General features: G+C 36.0%; 1 protein-coding gene across 3 annotated transcripts in view; it reads left to right on the top strand.

Moving 5' to 3' along the window:
• Positions 1-20,894, top strand: part of HECW2 (HECT, C2 and WW domain containing E3 ubiquitin protein ligase 2) — a 466,207-nt gene that overhangs the window by 255,215 nt on the left and 190,098 nt on the right. The window lies entirely within an intron of this gene.

Genomic DNA, 20,894 nt, shown 5'->3' with positions numbered 1-20,894 from the left:
TTTTTCATATTGTATAATGTGTATACATATCCCTTCAAGCTGTGAATTCCTTCAGAGCATGCACTGTGTCTAATTATATCCTGTATTACCTAGCAGAATGTCTAGTCCATAATGGACATAGAGTATTTATGGACTGACCAGAACCAGAGTGGCTATGTAGCCAAAGCAGATAACAGCATTGTCTAAATGCCAACCCTATGTGGGTTCTAACTATGGTCTTTGGAATGGATTTTGAGAATTCAGGAGGGTTATGGTCTAGGGAACTTCCATCCATTTATTTCCAGTAGTGAGTCTTCCCACCACAATTTCAGGTCTTCCTTGTTCCAAGCCCCCAACTGCTAATGTAACTCCCAATAAAGTTTGGCATCTTGACGTGACAGGTGGGTCAAATCAGTAATACTACCTCCCTCAGATCCAGTGGAGATAGCCCAGAGACTCTCCAGGGAGAGAAAGCCTAGATAAATTGGGACTGGGTTCCCAAGAGACTGAGAAATAAAAGTCACCTCCCCTAAAGCCCTCACCTTGCTCTCCAGACAAGGGACCACAGACCCTTTTTATAGCCCAGCTCCTGTAGGCATTGAATAGGGAACCACTCCTTTGGGGAAGAATAATGAGGCATGACCAGTCCTCTATCTCCTTTGCCTCTGAAATTGAAGGACCACTACACATCTGAAACCTCCTGTTGCTGCCTATTTGGCTGTGACTCCCTTCTTGAGAATAGGATTTGTCTTATTTTTCTATTTGTATCCCTAGCACTTATCAGAGTGCTTTGCATATAGTCTATTAGCATTTTTTACAAACCTTGCTTTCTGTCTTATTGGCTCTAAGGCAGAAGAATGGTAAGGATTAGGCAATTGGGGTTAAGTGACTTCTGCAGGATCACACAGCTGGGAAGTGTTGAACCCAGGACCTTACATTCCTAGGCTTTGCTGTCAATTCACTGAGCCACCTAGCTGTTATATAGCATTTATATTAGTATTTACATATTAGCATTTATATAGCAACTTTGGCATTAATGCAGTACTTTAAGTGTGTTATCTCATTTGATTGTCACAACAGGAAGGCAGATGCTATTATTCCAAATTTACAGAGGAAGTAAGGAGATTGAGAGAGGTTCAGTGACTTGCCTAGGATCAATCAGCTAGTAAATTTCTTCAGTAGGATTGGAACTCATGTCTTATTAATTCTAAGTCCCTTATGTTATCAATTCTGCCACTCCTAAGCACTAAATAAATACTTTTTTATTTCATTTGTGCCACTGTTCCTTCAGCTTTTCTGCAGTGGACTAGTGGACTCTTATACTGTTCAGGACTATGTCACATAGAATACCTACAGCAATACTGCCATTTCTCTCTTGATTTTTCTTTTGAGAATATTAAAGAATAGTGATCATCCCATTTCAAACATAGAGCCCTTCACTAAAGAGAAGGGGATGTATTCAGGTTTATGAAACACATACTAAAATATGTTTTTAAAAGCATGCAAATGACTTGTAGTCCCTGACCACTTTCCTGCAAAGGGTAAGATTTAAAATGTGACTCCTACTCAGCTTGGAGCTCTAACTCCAAGATGCTTTAAATAGGAAACATAAAGATGAAAAATGTAATGAGTATACTTTGCGGGATTATTCATGCTTGAGAATAATTTATAACTAATTATTTGGATTTTGTGGCTCTTTCCCTCTTTTAAATGAACAGAAAAACTATGTATGGCCCATAGGGAGGCAAGCTTCATTTGCCTTTCATGTGAAAGATGTTTTGAAATTTGAAAGTTAATGCTTGAATCCTAAGAGCAATGAGTTCAGTTCAAGAAAAAGATCTGAGGATCTTTATGGCAAGACCATTCAGGGAAAGGTCAGTGTAGAAGAGAAAACATTTCTAACTTAAAGTTTAATACATAAGGTTGTGTTTTTTTAACAATAATATTGATAATTTGCCTCTAATACATACTGGCTAGGCAAATCTCTTAATCTCTTAATGTCCTAGGTAGCTCTCTCAGACTATAAATTATAAAGTGTTGATTTACAAGTATTTTCACTGGCTGTCCCACATGCCTGAAACAAGATCCCTCCTGTATTACTTCCTCATTCCCACTTTTTGGCTTCCTTAGCCTCCTTCAAGCTGAAGCCCAAGTCCCATCTTCTGCAAGAAAGCCTTCCCCAGTCTTCCTTCTGGGTTGCCTTCCAATTTATCCTGTATATGTTGTTTTATTTGTGTGTGATGATTTTGCTTGTTGTCTCCCCCATTAAATGGTGAGCTCCTTGAAAGAAGGCACTGTTTTTTGCTTTCCTTTGTATCCCCAGGATTTAGCACAGTGTTTGGCACATAGTAGATGCTTAATAAATGTTAGTTAACTGATGAACTTATTGGTAAAAAGTACATGATGAAATTTTCCATGGTTCCATGATTCATGTTCTTTCCTTCCCCTTTTTCCTTCCCCCTCCCCAGCTGACAAGCAATTCCAGTGCATTATATGTATATCATTGTTCAAAGCCTATTTCCATTTTATTCATATTTGCAGTAGAATGATCTTTTAATGCCAAATCCTCAATCATATCTCCAAAACCCCAATCATATCCCCATTGAATCACATGATCGATCATATGTTTTCCTCTGTGTTTCTATATCCCCAGTTCTTTCTCTGGATGTGGATAGAGTTTTTTCTCATAAGTTCCCCTGGATTGTTCTGGGTCATTGCATTGCTGCTAGTAGAGAAGTCTGTTACATTCGACTGTGCCATAATGTATCACTTACTGTGTACAATGTCAGTTGCTGTGTACAATATTCTCCTGGTTCTGCTCCTTTTGATTTGCATCAATTCTTGGAGGTCTTTTCATTCACCAACATTTTAAATGACAAGAAAATAGAGATCCTCCCGGGACCTCTACTCTAGGAACCAGAAATAGTCCTACCACTCTCTTTGGATAAGGGCTCTCCCTCCTTCTTCTCTCTTTCCTTATCTGTCATATCTCCCAATGATATTTATGGTCCTGCCATGGGATAGTGGCCCTCACAGTGGGGAAGGCTAAGGCTTTTGAGAACTGGTCTTCCGAGTTGTCTCCTATAGCAGAGGAGCACTGGATTTGGAATCAGAGAGTCTGAGTTCAAATCCCAAATTTGCTATTTTCTACCTACATGACTTTGGGCAATTCATTTATTCTTTGGACTTCATCTGTATAATAAGAGTTCTAAATGAGAGCATCTTGAATGTCTCTTGAAGCTCAATGTCCCATGATCCTGGGATCTGTTTCCATGATCTTGGGGCCACCTCTGTGATTGTCCTTTAGGAGTGATTTTCATAGTTTGAAATTGCAGGTATGAAGGGGGACTGGCATCTTGGCAAGGTTATGGGGGAAGTGTTTTGGGAGAAGGTTGAACTTTCCATAATCCTTTAAATGTCAGTATGAAAATGACCTTCAAATAGGGTTGTCTCTGTTTAGAATGTAAACTTCTGATCTACATTTGCCTTTTCTTTCCTTCTTTATCCTGTATCACTTACTACAAGTTTAAATTTTTTTTTTGCATTTAAGTTTCTTTGTTGCTGTTTTTTAATCATTCTCACCTCTCAAATACATCTCTTGGTCCTTAGAAAATCTTCTTTTTTACCAGAGAACAAAGAAAATAAAAAGGGGGGAAACAAAGTATTCAGCAAAATCAATCATATTTATTCATCAAATCTACCAATATATGCGGTGTTTTACATCCATAGCTTCCATCCTCTCTAAGGAAGGGAGGAAAATATGTTTTCTTCTCTCTTCTTCAGGGCAAAGTTTGGCCCTTATTAATGCCCAACACTGTTTCATTTTCTTTCTTTTTTTTTAAACATTATTTTATTTGGTCGTTTTTATACATTATTCACTGGATCATTTTCTTTTCCTCCCCTCCTCCCCCCCCCCCCCCCCCCGGCCTGTCCCTCTCCCATAGCTGACGCATGATTCCACTGTTTATCACATGTGTTCTTGACTCGAACCCTTTTCCCTGTTGTTGGAATTTGCATTATAGTGTTCATTTAGAGTCTCTCCTCAGTCTTACCTCCTCCAACCCTGTAGTCAAGCAGTTGCTTTTCATCGGTGTTTTTACTCCCACAGTTTATCCTCTGTTTGTGGGTAGTATTTTTTTTTAGATCCCTGCAGATTGTTCAGGGAAATTGCATTGATACTAATGGAGAAGTCCATCACCTTCGATTGTACCACAATGTATCAGTCTCTGTGTATAATGTTTTCCTGGTTCTGCTCCTTTCGCTCTGCATCATTTCCTGGAGGTTGTTCCAGTCTCCATGGAACTCCTCCACTTTATTATTCCTTTTAGCACAATAGTATTCCATCACCAACATATACCACAATTTGTTCAGCCATTCTCCAATTGAAGGGCATCCCCTCGTTTTCCAATTTTTGGCCACCACAAAGAGCACAGCTATGAATATTTTTGTACAAGTCTTTTTGTCCATTATCTCTTTGGGGTACAAGCCCAGCAGTGCTATGGCTGGATCAAAGGGTAGACATTCTTTTATCGCCCTTTGGGCATAGTTCCAAATTGCCCTCCAGAATGGCTGGATCAATTCACAACTCCACCAGCAATGAATTAATGTCTCCACTTTGCCACATCCCCTCCAGCATTCATTACTTTCCATAGCTGTCATGTTAGCCAATCTGCTAGGTGTGAGGTGAAACCTCAGAGTTGTTTTGATTTGCATCTCTCTGATTATAAGAGATGTAGAGCACTTTTTCATGTGCTTATTAATAGTTTTGATTTCTTTATCTGAAAACTGCCTGTTCATGTCCCTTGCCCATTTGTCGATTGGAGAATGGCTTGGTTTTTTGTACAATTGATTTAGCTCTTTATAAATTTGCGTAATTAAACCTTTGTCAGAGGTTTTTATGAAGATTGTTTCCCAATTTGTTGCTACCCTTCTGACTTTGGTTACATTGGTTTTGTTTGTACAAAAACTTTTCAATTTGATGTAATCCAGATTATTTATTTTGCATTTTGTAACTCTTTCTAATTCTTGCTTGGTTTTGAAGTATTTCCCTTCCCAAAGGTCTGACATGTATACTATTCTGTGTTCGCCTAATTTTCTTATAGTTTCCTTCTTTATGTTCAGGTCATTCACCCATTTTGAATTTATCTTGGTGTAGGGTGTGAGGTGTTGATCTAAGCCTAATCTTTCCCACACTGTCCTCCAATTTTTCCCAGCAGTTTTTATGAAATAGTGGATTTTTGTCCCAAAAGCTGGGATCTTTGGTTTGTCATATACTGTCTTGCTGAGGTTGCTTGCCCTCAGTCTATTCCACTGATCCTCCTTTCTGTCTCTTAGCCAGTACCAAATTGTTTTGATGACCGCTGCTTTGTAATATAGTCTGAGATCTGGGACTGCAAGACCCCCTTCCTTTGTATTTTTTTTTCATTATTTCCCTGGATATCCTTGATCTTTTGTTCTTCCAAATGAACTTTGTTATGGTTTTTTCTAAATCAGTAAAAAAAAATTTTGGAAGTTCCATGGGTATGGCACTAAATAGATAGATGAGTTTGGGTAGGATGGTCATTTTTATTATATTGGCTCGTCCTACCCATGAGCAGTTAATGTTCTTCCAATTGTTCAAGTCTAGTTTTAGTTGTGTGGAAAGTGTTTTGTAGTTGTGTTCATATAGATCCTGTGTTTGTCTCGGGAGATAGATTCCTAAGTATTTTATTTTGTCTAGGGTAATTTTAAATGGGATTTCTCTTTCTAGTTCTTGCTGCTGAGCTGTGTTGGAATTATATAGAAATGCTGATGACTTATGTGGGTTTATTTTGTATCCTGCAACTTTGCTAAAGTTGTTGATTATTTTGATTAGCTTTTTGGTTGAATCTCTAGGATTCTTTAAGTAGACCATCATGTCATCTGCAAAGAGCGATAATTTGGTCTCCTCCTTGCCTATTTTAATGCCTTCAATTTCTTTTTCTTCTCTAATTGCTACAGCTAGTGTTTCTAATACAATGTCAAATAATAGAGGTGATAATGGGCATCCTTGTTTCACTCCTGATCTTAATGGGAATGGATTTAGTTTATCCCCATTGCAGATGATATTAGCTGATGGTTTTAGATATATACTGTTTATTATTTTTAGGAATGACCCTTCTATTCCTATGCTTTCTAGTGTTTTTAGTAGGAATAGGTGTTGTATTTTATCAAAGGCTTTTTCTGCATCTATTGAGATAATCATGTGGTTCTTGTCTTGGGGATTTTTTCTTAGGAAGTTCTTTGATGGCCTGTTGGATTTCTTTTTCTGATATGGGATTATTTAAGAAAGCTATTTCTTCTTCTGTTAGTCTAGGCAATTTATATTTTTGTAAATATTCATCCATATCATCTAGGTTGGTATATTTATTGCCATATAGTTGGGCAAAGTAGTTTTTAATGATTGCCTTAATTTCCTCTTCATTGGAGGTGAGATCCCCCTTTTCATCCTTGATGCTGTTAATTTGCCTTTCTTCTTTCCTTTTTTTAATTAGATTAACCAGTACTTTGTCTATTTTGTCTGTTTTTTTTCAAAGTACCAGCTTCTAGTCTTGTTTATTAGCTTAATAGTTCTGTCACTTTCTATTTTATTAATTTCTCCCTTAATTTTTAGGATCTCTAGTATGGTTTTCTTCTGGGGGTTTTTAATTTGTTCATTCTCAAGTTTTTTGATTTGCATTTCCAATTCCTTGGTCTCTGTCCTCCCTAATTTGTTAATATATGCACTCAGGGATATGAATTTTCCTCTAAGTACTGCCTTGGCTGCATCCCATAAGGTTTGAAAGTATGTTTCGCCGTTGTCATTTTCTTCAACGAAATTGCTAATTGTTTCTATGATTTCTTCTCTATCCGATTTTGGAGTATCATGTTATTTAATTTCCAATTAATTTTTGATTTGGGTCTCCATATACCCTTGCTGATCAATATTTTAATTGCCTTGTGATCTGAAAAGGCTGCAGTTATTATTTCTGCATTTCTGCATTTGAGTGCCATGTTCACTGTTTCATTTTTTGTTATTATTGTGACTGTACTTTACATTCACATTCTTATTATTTTGTATATTATTTTTCTGGTTCTACTTAGTTCATATTTCTTTCTGTTTTTCTATAATCTTCAAATTGATTATTTCTTATAGCATCATAATATTTCACTAAATACATTTATTAGAATTTTTTTAGTCTTTCATTAATCAATGGATATCTATTTTATTTCTAGTTCTTTGCTGCCATAAAAAAGTGCTTATATAAATATTTTTGTCATTGACCTCTCTGGGATTTATGCCTCTTTGGGAAATCTCTGGGTCAAGATCAAGGATATCTTAGCCATTTTATTTGTGTAATTCCTAATTATCTTCAAGAATGGCTATACTAATTCCTAGCTCTACTAAAATGTGTTAGTGTGCCTGATTTTTGGAAAGCTGTTAGCACCAAGTATTCCCGTTTTTTTTTTTACATTTTTGTCAATTTACTAAGTGAGAAGTTGTTTTGATATGTCTTTCCCCTTTGATTAGTGTTTTGGAACAATTTTTCATATGATTGTTTCTGGTGTGCCATTCTTTTGAGAAGTGTTTATTTTATCCTTTGACAGTTTATTTATTGGGAAATGGTTCTAAGTCATAACTACATTGATTTTGTTCATGAAAAAGCCCATTATTAATTTTAGCAGAAGAATGCTTAAACTTTTTCTTCTTTTCATGTCATTCAGAAATGTCTTCTTTGTTTATGCCTATTGTGGTATATATATCAGGAGCTATAAACTTCATTGTTTACATTTTTTTTATTTTTAAATATTTATTTTGTTATATATATTTATTTTTATAGACAATTTATATTTAATCATTTCTTTCCTTTGTAATCTTCCTATGTATTTTCTCTTATGCATTTAAAAGCTTTCTGAGAAGGGGTCCACTGGCTTCACAAATCTTCTAGAAGGTTTTGACACAAACAGGTTTAAGACCACCTTTCCCCACCCCTATAGTATCATTATTAGTTGAATTGTGCCCCCTACTCCCTGGGGCAGGGTTTTCTTAGGTACCTGCTACCATAATCAATATAGGTAGGATTCCATGGCTCTTGCTCAATTCCACTTAGTTCCAGTCAGGGAACATCTATCAGACACTAACTATACATACCATGCATTGTGGATAGGATGGCAAAGATACAAAACTACCTTCCCTTAGAGAATTTGACACTTTTTTTCTTCTCCAAATTGGGTTTCCCTCTCTTGCCCAGGTTAGAAACACTGTAATCTCACATCAGTCCCACTAAGGATTGAGATAGAAGTTTCAACCTGCTTCTTGTCCTCCAAGGCCACTTTCACCCCCCCCTCCCCACTTCCCCCATATACAGTCTGGTGACATCTTATTCAGAGAGGATCACTTTTGGTGCCTGGACTTAGTGGAACATCCAATAGGCTCTACTGGACTCTCAAGTGCCCCACCAATGTTACTTAGCCTTCCCCTGCAGTAGGGGTTAGAGTTGTACCCTCTGACAGGACCTTACCTGTTATTGGGCGGAACAGTGACAGATAAAGAACTGGAATGCATATACAAACTAAAACTAAGTAATATTAAGAGAGAATTCTAATAACTGAGTGTCTAAGAAAAAGTTTCCCATTGGAGCTGTTGATTTACATGGTTTGAAATAATGGATGTAATTTTCTTTATAACAAACGTGTTTTAGAAATATCAGCTATAAAAAATAGCTACCATTGTTATCCTTTTGTCTTGTGACCCTGCATTTCTCTTTTGAATCCCAGATCCCTTAACCAACTTCAAGTATAACTTTGATTCTCAAAGGATTATCATCCATTATTAAGATAAGGGCTTTATTGCTTTGTGTAAGGAGAGAAATCCTCCTTAGTATCCAGTAGGAGAGGTCTTATGGTTTTTATACAAGATGTTTATAATTCCTGGATTAGCTTCTTCTCTCTTCTTCCCCCCACCCCCTTAGCAGTCAGTTTATTTTTGCAGTAGGTGATGTGAATGAACCACTTTCCCATTTAGGATTAAAGCACATCTGAGACTCTAAAGATTGGTAGCTATTATTATCAAAAAGTTGTGCTCCTGTTTGTGCCAGGGAATAAACAACTTCTCCTCTCATACTAATAAATTCAGAATAAGATTCCTCTGGAGTCTAAGAGGATTTAGTAGACTAGGAGAGATGTCACTCTAGGGAAAAAACCCTGAATCCTAAGAGGGAAATCTCCTAGCAAATTATCAAAGAATCAGTGCCCTGTTATACACCACTGTGTTTCTTAGTTTGTTAGGGAGGGAAGAAAAAAGGTGTCTTTTCATTAAAATGTTTTATTGATGTGTTCTATTTATATCACAGTCATTTCTGGGGGAATAACCCTAAGGACAAAAAATAGCAATTAAGCAAAAACATTTATTACATTGACAACATCTGACTACATTTGACATTTCTTGGTAGTCACCTGCCTTCCTGCCCTGAGAAGGGAGGCTTATTTCATTATCTGTCTATTGTTTTTTTATTTATTCTTATTGTTATTTTGGGCTCCCTTTTAGTAATCTTTTCTTTTATGTGATTGTAGTCAGTGTGTATAATGTTTTTCTGGTTCTGCATATTTAGCTTTGCACCTGTTGATGTTACTTGGCATTGAAGGAATGATCCATATAGGACTGTGATCTCCTGTTGTTAAACCCCTCATTTTCCAGATGAGTAGTAGTAGTGTCTCGGTAACCGAGGATGACGATTGTCTTTGTGTGCTTTCATCTGTGATGTAGATGAGTGTGCACAAAAACACTTGTGCGTGAAGGAGATTTAAGTGGAAAAGTCGATGCACAGAGACAGTCCCACTCTCTTGGTGTTGGAAGCCTGGGTCCAGTGGCACAAAAAGTCGTTACACCTGGAGACTTCCTTAGCTGCATTGGATGGCCAAGTTATCTTTTGTGCTCCAACACGCCCTAAGCACTCCACAGTGCTTTGCTGTGTTGCCCTCTCAGCCGTTGAACCTTCTTATTGGTTATGAGATAACTGGTTAAATGACTCTGTGAAGGTTACACGATTAGTTCATGGAAGAACAAGCATTTAATTGAGGTCATAAGGAACCAACTTAAGCACAATACTGTCTCCATTACAGGCATATATCATAATTTATTCAGCAATTTGCTATTCATAGGCACCCATTTTTCTCCAATTCCTTAGTGCAATGAAGCAGGATACTATCACTATTTTGTACTATACTAGACCTTTTTTTGGTGTTGTGAAGTCATTGATATGGTCAGATTAGATTTTTTCCTTGCATAATGCTCAGCAGTTATCCAAAGTGCTTCATAACTCCACCAAAAGCATATTAATGTGCTTGTCTTCCCATAAATATCTGTTCTTGTTGAATATTGAAGTAAGTTGCTTTTTCACCAACTATCAGTTACTGAATTTGGAGTCCAAGGACTTTGGTTTTATAACTGCCTCTGGCACTTCTTACCTGTATGACCTTAGAGTTTCTGTTAACTTTTTTGGGCTACCTCTATAAAATGGAGGAGGTAGTGGATTACATTTATGCTACTGAATAGTGCTAGAGAAAGCCATATATCTATGCTAAGTCCTACAAAACTTTGTTTTCTAATCTCAATTTAGCCTCAACTATATCAAGGCAATTTTTTTTTACTAATTAAAATACTTTTACTAAGCTCACTTGACTATTGTAAGCTGTTTGAAAACTTACCTTCTATATTCTACATCTCAAAGTCCTTTGATGATATACTTCACTGGGAAGTTGTTATAGTTGGGGGAAAATCCTTGGATTTGGAATTATAGAAGATGGTTAAGACTGAGTTCTGTAACTTACTACCAGTGTGATCTTGAGCAAATCACTCTTTCTGGGCCTCATTTTCTTTATCTATAAACAGGAGAGTTGGAATAGATGATCTGTAAGGTTCCTTACAACTCTAAATCAATGATCTTTTGATTTAGATTCCTCTATTCCTTGCTTTAGTCTCAGAGAAAAAGGTGGCAGGCACTACTTGTCAAGACCATTCCCCTTTCCATCCTCTTTAACCTGTTCTTTCCTATCTTCTCTGGTAGCTTATTCCCACAATCATCCCCTCTCTGTAATTTTTAGTTTCTCCCAAGTCACTTATTCCATGCCTACAAAATGCCAGTTTCCCTCATTTTTAAAAAATGCTCACTTGACCTAGATGTCTCCTCAAGCTACCATTCTTTCCCCTTTAACAGCCAAATTTTCTAGAAGAAAATAATCATTGTGTCTTCTCACTCATTTTTTAAACCTTGAAATTTGGCTTTTAGGTGCCATTTTTTAACTGCAATTGCTCTCTACAAGGTAATAAATTATATTGTAATTGCCAAATATAATAGTATTTTCTCAGTCTTAATCCTTCTTGACTTTTTTTGCAGCATTTGACACTACATTCTCTCTTACAGGATACTTTCTCCCTTCTGAGTTTTCATGACAGTTCTTTCTTTATTTTCCTTTCTGCTCTGCCATTCCCTTTTGGACTCCTTTGCTGGATAATAGGATCAGAGATGGAAGAGGCCTTAGGGGCCAACCAGCTTTTCCCCCTTATTTAATAGTCAACATCATCCATGCCTCATCCCTAATGTGTGACATACTATCACAGTGGTGTCAAAGTCAAATGAAAATGGGGGCTGCCAAACTGTACAGAAGCATCCCTTTGTACTACATATTGACTTGGTTATAAGAAGTTACATTATCCACGTTTTATTGTGTTTTTATTTATTTTGTCCACTATTTCCCAATTTCATTTTTTTTGGACTGCACTTAGGAGTATTGCGCACCTCATGTAGCCCTTGGATTTCAAGTTTGTCATATCTATACCACAGAAATATATCCTTGATTCATTCCTCTTCTCTATACACATTCTCTCTCTTGGCAATCTCACCAGAACCCAGGGATTCAACTATGATTCTTTGAGCTGATAAATCTATGATTATATATATCCAGCCCTAGTCTCTCTCACAAGCTGTACTTCCATGTTCTGGATATGATATAAACATTTTAAAGTGAACATGTCCAAAATAGAATTCAGTCTCTCTTCATCCCAACTCCCTTAAGTCCAATTGTCTTCCTCATTTAACTATTTCTTTTGCAAGACTAAGAGAGCCACCCTCCTAATCATCTAGGTTCAGTTGGTCAGTCAGCATACATTTATCAAAAGCCCACTATGCACAAGACACACTGCTAAACTTGGGGATACAAAGAAAGGCAAAAGACAGTCCTTGCTCTCAAAGTGCTTATATTTTAAAGGATAATAGCCTTGATGTTGTCTTTGACTTTTCCTTTTTCCTCACCCCATCTCCTGTATTCAGACATTTGTCAAGTATTTTTTAATCTATTCCTTCAGCTCTTCTTTCTGTTCTTTTTTTTTCCTAATGCACACAACCTTTTCTTAGTTTTCTTGCCTATAATAAAATAAACTCCTAATTCATGGCCATTTACTCAGTCTTTCCTCTCTCTAGTTCATTCTTTAGTGCTTGATTTGGCAGCACAGAAACTAAAATCTAGTCCATTCTTCACAGACCTACTGGATTAATATCCTGAAGGCACATGCCTGATGCTATTGTATCCCTGTTCAGGAGGCTCTAGTGATTCCCAAATGTCTTGCAGATAAAATGTAGAGACCAAAAAGATGTTCATAGTCTGACCCCAGTGTGACTTTCTAGGCTTATTGCACGTGGCTGTCTTTCATGAACTCTCCATTACAGCCAAATTGGCCTCCTTGCTTGCTATACTCTCTATATGACATTCTATGTCTTAGGGCCACCTAAGGTTCATTGACTTCTGCTGGTTATCTCTTCTAGGGACTGATAAGGCTAGAATTCTATATTTAGCACTCCTTTTCTCATGGCATTGATAGTTTTGCTTTGTTCTATAACCTCAGAAGATGCTTCTATGTCTGGCCAACCGAGATATGAATGTAAAATGCATGCTTTTGGTAAAAAGGGGTAGATAGATGAGGGTGCAGATAAGTTAGCATGAACTTTGCTCTTATAAATATAAAAAATGCTATTCACTTGGAGTTCAATGATATCATCTTACTATATAAAGAACAGAGATAACATATTTTATTGAATATGAAGAAAAGAATTATGACTAGTGTAAATTCCACTGTACATGGAGACTATGGATAAATGTAGCCATTTGATACTTTCTGTGACAAGGAAATCACTTTTAAAAGACTGATATATATTAATTTAAGGTCGCCAAGGAATTCAGCTATGTAATTCCTAAATGAAAACTCAAGTCAGCCGTCAACCTTTTATGGAGTTTTAATTACAAACAGGAGGAAGAAAGGAATTAGAGATAGAGAGATAGAGGTAGAGAGAAAGGGGAGAAAAGGGAATAGGGCTTAAATACCCCTTCTGTTTAGGCTGAGCCAAAAGGCCCAAGCCCTTAGATAGCTGGGGCAAAGAAAGGAGATCAGTCCCTATTACTCATGTGACCAAAATGGAGAAACAGTCTCAGAGGCCCCCACCTTCAGCTTCCTTCAGAGCAAGCTTCTCAGAGCACACTGCAACCACTCCGACAAACTCCTAAAACACCCCTCCTGAGTCTTCAGACCCCTCTCTCTTTAAGGAAACCATCCAAGTTGCCTCCCCTCAGTTCTCCCATCTACCAATCACTGTCCATCAATTTCCCTGTGCCAATGGAGGCTCTAGCTTAACCCAGGACCGCCCAGAGGTTTCTGGCTTTGCACATGTCTGTTGAAGGTCATATTTTCAAATAATTAAATCTTGATCTATGCTGCAGCCCTTCCTCAATCTTGTTAGGACTGAGTAGGGTGGAGATTGATTCCAAGTATTTCCATTGTATCAATTCTAAAATCAATCATGACTCAAAGAAATTCCTGTTCTATGCTTAAGCATAGGTCAAAGTCCTTTCCATTGTTCAGCAAAAGGTTTCTGTCCTAAAGTAATCTTAAGAAGGGAGGAGGGGGAAACTCATGCCAATGGGGTTCACATTCCAATAGCCAAGACCCACTATCAATAGGAAATTTTTCAAGTATGAAATTTCCCAATGGTGAAATTTCCAACATTTATAAGTCTAAGAAATTTTGAGGTTTACAATCCCCCTGATGATCATTGGGAGACTAGTCTCCCCATTGATCATTTAACATAATCCTTTTGTAGTTCTAAATTCACTTCTAACTAAAGATATACACAATATTCAATTTTCTAAGAGAAATTAGAATAGTGAGAGAGGAAATAGAAAAGAAAAGAAAGCAAAACCAATGTTTGCTAGGCGCATTGACAGAAAGCCAAATTGGGGCAGTCCCTTTTGGCATAAATGTGTACAGTTACAATAAATGTTCAATCAAAAGTTCAGTCCAATCAATCACATCCAAAGTTCATTCTTGATCTTCTTGATGAAGTGTAGGTTTTCGGCATCTTTCTGCAACAGTTCATTCTCTGGATATAAAAGTTTCAAGCTTCTTTCTTGAAGATCTTTTCTCGAACAAAATCAAAATCTTTGAATTTTTTATAACAGTAAAATCTTAAACAAAAGTCTTGGATTTTTATAAAAATAAAATCCCAAACCAAAAAAATTCAAAAATGAAAAAATTCTTAGATTTTAAATTAAAATGCAATCCCCCCTGAAGTAAGTATTTAAAAAAATATCAAGTTTAGCTCAGAATGCAATGTTCAGTTATGGGGGTGTATGTGTCAATTATCAAAAGAATAGAAAAATAATCAAAAACATAAGAAAAATTCAAAATAGACCTTGTATAGGTCCAGTTTAAAGTAATTTCTATCCCACAAGTATGTAGGACAGAATGCAGTAATATTTCACTTAGCCATTTGTAGCCAAGATTACAGGAAGTTGCCATAATATAAGAAGAAAAGAATTAGAATTCTATTTTGATGGGGAAATGTCATTCCCTTGTCTGATTTTTTCCTCAGGGATATAGGGAGCCAGCATGATAGTCAAGCTTTGTACTTGTTTGAGTATTTCGAAAAGAGTGTAGATACAAGGAAGTCCTACAACTTAAACATAAGTTAAGCGTCGCAACCTTGAGTCTCACTTTAATATTTCATGTGTGCTCTATTGGCACTATTCAGGTTTTGTCTGTGCTCCTTGTTTTTATCCCTTTTCCTGGAATCAGACACAAACATTAATCACAGTCCTATAATATTTTATCAATAAATGGCAGGTTCCCATAGTTTAAAGCTTTTAGGCATATATTGATATTATAGCAAGAGTATATATATTAACTTGTATTACTGCAGGGAAAAATAATATTAGTATTAATTATGTGTACCTTCAGTACAAAAAATGAGGAAAAAAATCAAATATTCTGATCAAAAAAAAGAAAAGAAAAGAAATAAGAAAAAATAAGAAAAAAATCAGTAATTCAATATATTCTTGAAAAAAAAACAGCATCCATTTGCCTATGGATTATTATCTCCAATTCATATGATAAGATAGAGTCACAATTCATATGATAGGATAGAGTCAATCAGTCTCAGCAGACGATGCTTTCTTCACATGTGAGCAGTGAATCCAGGAGTCTCTTTCTCCAATCTTTATAGATGTTGGAGTAGTTAATAATATTTGGAATGGTCCTTCCCATGAAGGTTGAGTTGCTCCAGTTCGCTTGAAATTCTTGATATAAACTTTATCTCCTGGGTTCAGGTCATGCAGAGAAAAGTCTAATGGTCCGGCTTGTACTGCAGCTCCGGATTCATGAAGTTCATGTAGTTTGTGCTGTAACTCCTGTATATAGGAAGCAATAGTAATATCTCCCCCTAATAGCGATGTATAAGCCGGGGAGAAAGGCTTAGCCTGTATAGGCGGATGTCCAAAAAGCATCTCAAATGGTGAAATATGTAAGTCTCCTCTAGGCCTGCTTCTAAGATAAAATAGGGCCAGAGGGAGAATTTCAGGCCATTTTAAATGGGTCTCAGTGCATAATTTGCCAATCATAGTCTTAAGTTCTTTATTCATCCTCTCCACTTGGCCTGAGCTCTGGGGGTGATATGGAACATGGAATTTTGGAGTTATCCCCAAGCAAGAATATATTTGGTTTAAGACAGAATCGGTAAAATGACTCCCTCTATCGGAGTCAATACATGCTGGTAGGCCAAAACGAGGAATAATTTCTTTTAAAAGTATCTTTGCAACAAAATCTGCTGTGGCTCGGGTCGTAGGAAATGCTTCCGGCCATCTGGTTAGTTGATCTACAATTACTAGACAAAATTTATAACGTCCAGCCTTTGGCATTGTTATGAAATCTATCTGTAGATGTTCAAAAGGTGTGTAAGCCAGAGGACGTCCCCCAAAGGCTTTTCCACGATATGCATGTTGGTTATATGCCTGGCAAATAGGACAGGCTGAACATACTTTAGAGGCTACAGTAGTTATACCAGGGGCTATCCATACTCTCTTGACAGAGTCCACGATGCCCTGGGTGCCAAAATGACCATTTTTATGAATAGATTGAGAAATTTGGTTATAGAAACTTCTAGGGAGCAGGGGTTTTCCTTCAGATGACACCCATTTTGAATTTTGAATACAACCAGTTCCTAGTTCACCTTATGATATTTTCATCTAACCCATATCTATCCATTTTTTACATAAGAACAATGTAGCAGCAGCCTTTAATCCTTTAAGTTTTCTCTCCTATACCATCTCTTTCTTTGCTTCCAGGGCTGCCAGTCGAATTCACTGCCCAGTAATCCATTTTCTTGGATGCCAAGCTGTTAACTTGATAACCTAGTTATTAGGAATAATTCATTTAAATAGGCACTGTATATCAATCCTATAAAGTTTTATAAACTCAAAAAACATTTTTGATAACTGTATTTCAAAATAATTAGTTTCCTTTGTAATCTTATGTGTTTGATCTTATGCATTAAAAACATTATACTGAGGAGTCCATGGGCTTCATTCACCATACTGCCCAATGGGTCCAAGATACACACAAAAATTTAGGACCCCTGCTATAGGGTGTAAGCAGTCTTATCTTCATCAGTAATCTCATGGTAATTGGTGGTTCTCTGTCTCTCCCTAAGGAGTGGTGTTTTAATGAGGAATTGTCCTAGAGAGATGTTAGATGTTACAACCCACCCAAGAACTCCCCAGGGCCAATTAAGCACAAAACCCTTGGCTTATGGAAAACAATTTTTATTTTAATAAAGGAAATAAGGGAAACTGGTAGGTAGGACCCTCTCACTCTTGAAACTAACTCCACCCAACTTCTAAGTCCCCTGCTTAAGGGGAGCCTTCTGTTTCTTCACTGTGCCCTGCCTATAGCTCCTTGTGCTACCTAAAACCCTGCTCCACCCAATCTGACTTTATTCTAATCTTCCCACTAGTGATTAATAAAGAAAGGGGAAAAGCCTGGGTTTGGCAGCTGCACTAAGTAACCCAAAGTTACAGATGGAAATCTTTGGATTACCTTAGCTCAAGAGGAATTTTGGCAGATGGACCACTGGCAGATGATCTTTGGACTCAGGGAAATTGATTTCCTCCAAATAAATTCTCTACCTAGAAGTCAAAAATTTCTCCACAAAATCTTGACTATTCAGGGAAAATTTCTCAGAGCAAAACCCCTCCATCAGCTTGATGGAAATTCAGGCAAAGAGTCAAAAACTCTTCCAGCTCAGAGAAAATCCAAGAAGGAAGTTCAGTTATTTTCAGTTGACTCCCATAATTCCTTTCCTACCCAGAATCCGCTCCCAGGGCTTGTATCAAAATTCTCTTCTTTTAACTAACCCTTGAAACCAGTTTATCCCTAATTTATATTCCTATAGTGTCATCCAAGTGAAGATGCCTCCCTCTGAAGGGTTTGTATTTCTTGCCCTTGGAACAAAAATTCCTAGCTATGATTCTGTCAGAAATTCTTGATGTCTATTGGTAGCAAGGATAAAAATGTCAGTTTCTTGCCCTAGAATTAATAATCTTATTCAATGCTTTCTATATTCTATAATAACAGTAATAGTATTGGTATAAGTATTTAGTAGTAGTAGTAGTAGTAGTAGTAGTAGTAGTAATAGTAGTAGTAGTAGAAGTAGTAGAGGTAGTAGAAAGTCATAGTAGTAGTAGTACTGAGAGTAGCAGCAGCAGCCACAATAGCAATAACAATAATAACAATAGAAATAGTTAGCATTTATATAACCCTTTAAAATTTACAAAGCATTTTACATATGCTAACTCATTTGATTTTAACAACAATCCTGTAAAATAAGAGCTGTTATCACCCCCATTTTACAGATGTGGAAATTGAGGGAATACAGGGAATTTAGTGCTTATGGTTATATAACTATTAAGTGTCTGAGGAAGGATACAAACTCAGGTCTTCCTGACTCCCAAGTGCTATACTATGTCCCTTGCACTACCGAGCTGCCTAATAATCAGTTTTAGAAATATTGGATTTCTTCATTTGATCATGGACACCTGCCTGTGGAAAATGGAATATCTCTCTTTTTTTTTAATGTTCTTTGACAAATAGCTGCCTCTGTATCCCTTAGGAGGGAAGTTTCTACAACTACTCTTAATTTTTTCTAACTCTTCCCTTTATTAGATGACCTCATATAATAGCATCTGTGTATTTATGTTCATAGAATAACAGAATTGAGGGCTAAAAAAGACCCCACTACCATCCAGATCATCCCATACCTGTAAGACATCACAACTCTAACAGACCCTCCTCGGAGGATCTCCCCTTCTCAAGGTCCAACCCTTCAAGAAGAGCCTCATATCTGTTACTTAGATCCAATTGTTCCATTTTCCTTTCTTTTCCCTCTGTCACTTTCTTCAACCTTCAACTTTTTTGACATGTCAGATTTACTTTTTCCTTTAGATTCATTTTATTACTCTCTCATTGAATCTTTTCTTCTGTTCTTTTTTTCAAAAAGGAACATTTTATTCTCCCTGATAACTGGGATCTTAGAGAGGTGTTAATGCAGCTCCTTTATCATTTTTATAAGAAAGTAGATTGTACTTATAGAGTAAATAATAATAACTTTAGTGTATCAAGAATTGTAATTGAAAACAAAAACCCTTGTAACCTGTATACACATGAATTTTATTGTGTCCCTCTCATTAAAAAAAATGTTTATGCCTTTTTCTTCACTTTTTATTATTGCTGGTACAGTAATAATGTCATTGAAGGCTAAATTATATGATAAAAAGCTCATCCTGTATTGATCAATCAGAATAAAGCTATTTTATATTTCTACCATCCATTGATTCATTAAATCCCTTATTTAAAAACTATTAATTCTTTGAAAAACCACTTAAAGTAATTAGTTAATAATTTATCATTCACATAGACTAATTAGAGTACTTAATAGTTGCTTTTTCAGTATAGTTTTTCAGTTAAATCTGTTCTACCAGCATCATATAATAGAAAGAGCACTGGATTTTGAATCCAAGAACATCCCTGGGTTCGAATCTTAGCTCTTTAGCTTATCACCTGTAGTATTTTGTGCAAATTTCTTAAACAATATCCTGGAATTAGGTTGAGAAAGCATACCACTTTTTAATAAATTCTTGCCTCTTTTCCTTCCAAGTCTCATTTACTTTTCATTAATAAGTTTCCCTATGTAAAAGTACAATGGCAAAAAAAAAAAAGAATACATACAACAGTTATACTTCAGTGGTTCTAAAGCAATTTTTCTAAGATAAATTCTTACGATAGAAGAAATTACCTTTGCTTACACTCTCTATTTGTGTCCTTTGATCTTGTTCAGATTATAGGTTACCAGAAAAATAATTCGCTTTTGTGTTCATTTAATTCTTTTTTGTGGATTGAAGCAATTTACAGAAAGCCTTATTTTTTAAGAGTTTAATAGGGATCCAGAACTATATTGATCCATTAAAGTCTTTTGATGAAAGGCAAAAGCTGCATGGTACCAGACATAGCATCATAAATGAAATAGATGCTTGGAAACATGTTTTGGACCCACTGGAATCTTATTTATCTGTTTAAGTTGTAGATGAAGATAATTTGTTAAATACTAAATCCTTTTAAAAGAGAGCTTAATTCTTAAAGTATCAAATTTGTTCTTAAGGCAACTTTAAATGATGGTACAGGGGTTGTAATTCTGTTATAAATATCCTAAAATAAAAGAATATATGTTCTGTTGAAAGTTTTAAGTTAAGTCATAATCTAGCATGGTAAAATCCCATTTTAAAGGATTATGCTGATTCCAGAATTAGTCTATGACAAAGGAACTTTCATGAAAAGTAGAAATTGACATTTGCCTGGAGAAATTTATTGAAATATCTTTCTTCATAGTGTAAGAGAAATCATTAAGTCTAGATTTGCTTCACAACAATTTAAAAATCACACAAAATCTCAATTAGCATTTAAAAAATCTGTCTCACTATTCCAGTATTCATTTAATAAAACTGATATTTCCATAAAGCATACCTTTATTAACTAGCTGGGAAATGTGCCTGGGAAAAACCACATATATATTTACATATGTTATGTATATGTGTATAATTGAATGGACTACTCATTTTTCAAAGATCTAGAGACTTAGGACAACACATTGTGAAAATTACTTGCCTTTTAAAACTCTGTTATTTAACCTGTCTTTCCTGGATATTCTTAATTGGTCACTATTATTAAGTACATGCAAAAAAAAAAAGTGAGTTCTGCCTCAAGTGATTATACCATCTTATTTTCAAGAGTAACATTAGGAAATCATATCAAGAATTGGGAAAAGATCAAAGATATGTTAATGAGTAGACTAACAACTAAAAGGAAGAGCTAAACTGTTTTTATTGGTTTATTCTTGTTCAAATAATAAGTAGCTTTCTCATTGGTTGATGAATCTGATTTCTCTATTTCATTTTATATGTTGATTCTGATATACATATTTATCTTTATTCATATAATAATAAATCCTGGATTTTTAATAGATTATCTAGTCATAAGATTATAA

Source organism: Monodelphis domestica, chromosome 4 (assembly GCF_027887165.1).
Source record: "Monodelphis domestica isolate mMonDom1 chromosome 4, mMonDom1.pri, whole genome shotgun sequence".
NCBI lineage: Eukaryota > Metazoa > Chordata > Mammalia > Didelphimorphia > Didelphidae > Monodelphis > Monodelphis domestica.
This window is presented reverse-complemented; position numbering and strand designations above follow the sequence as displayed.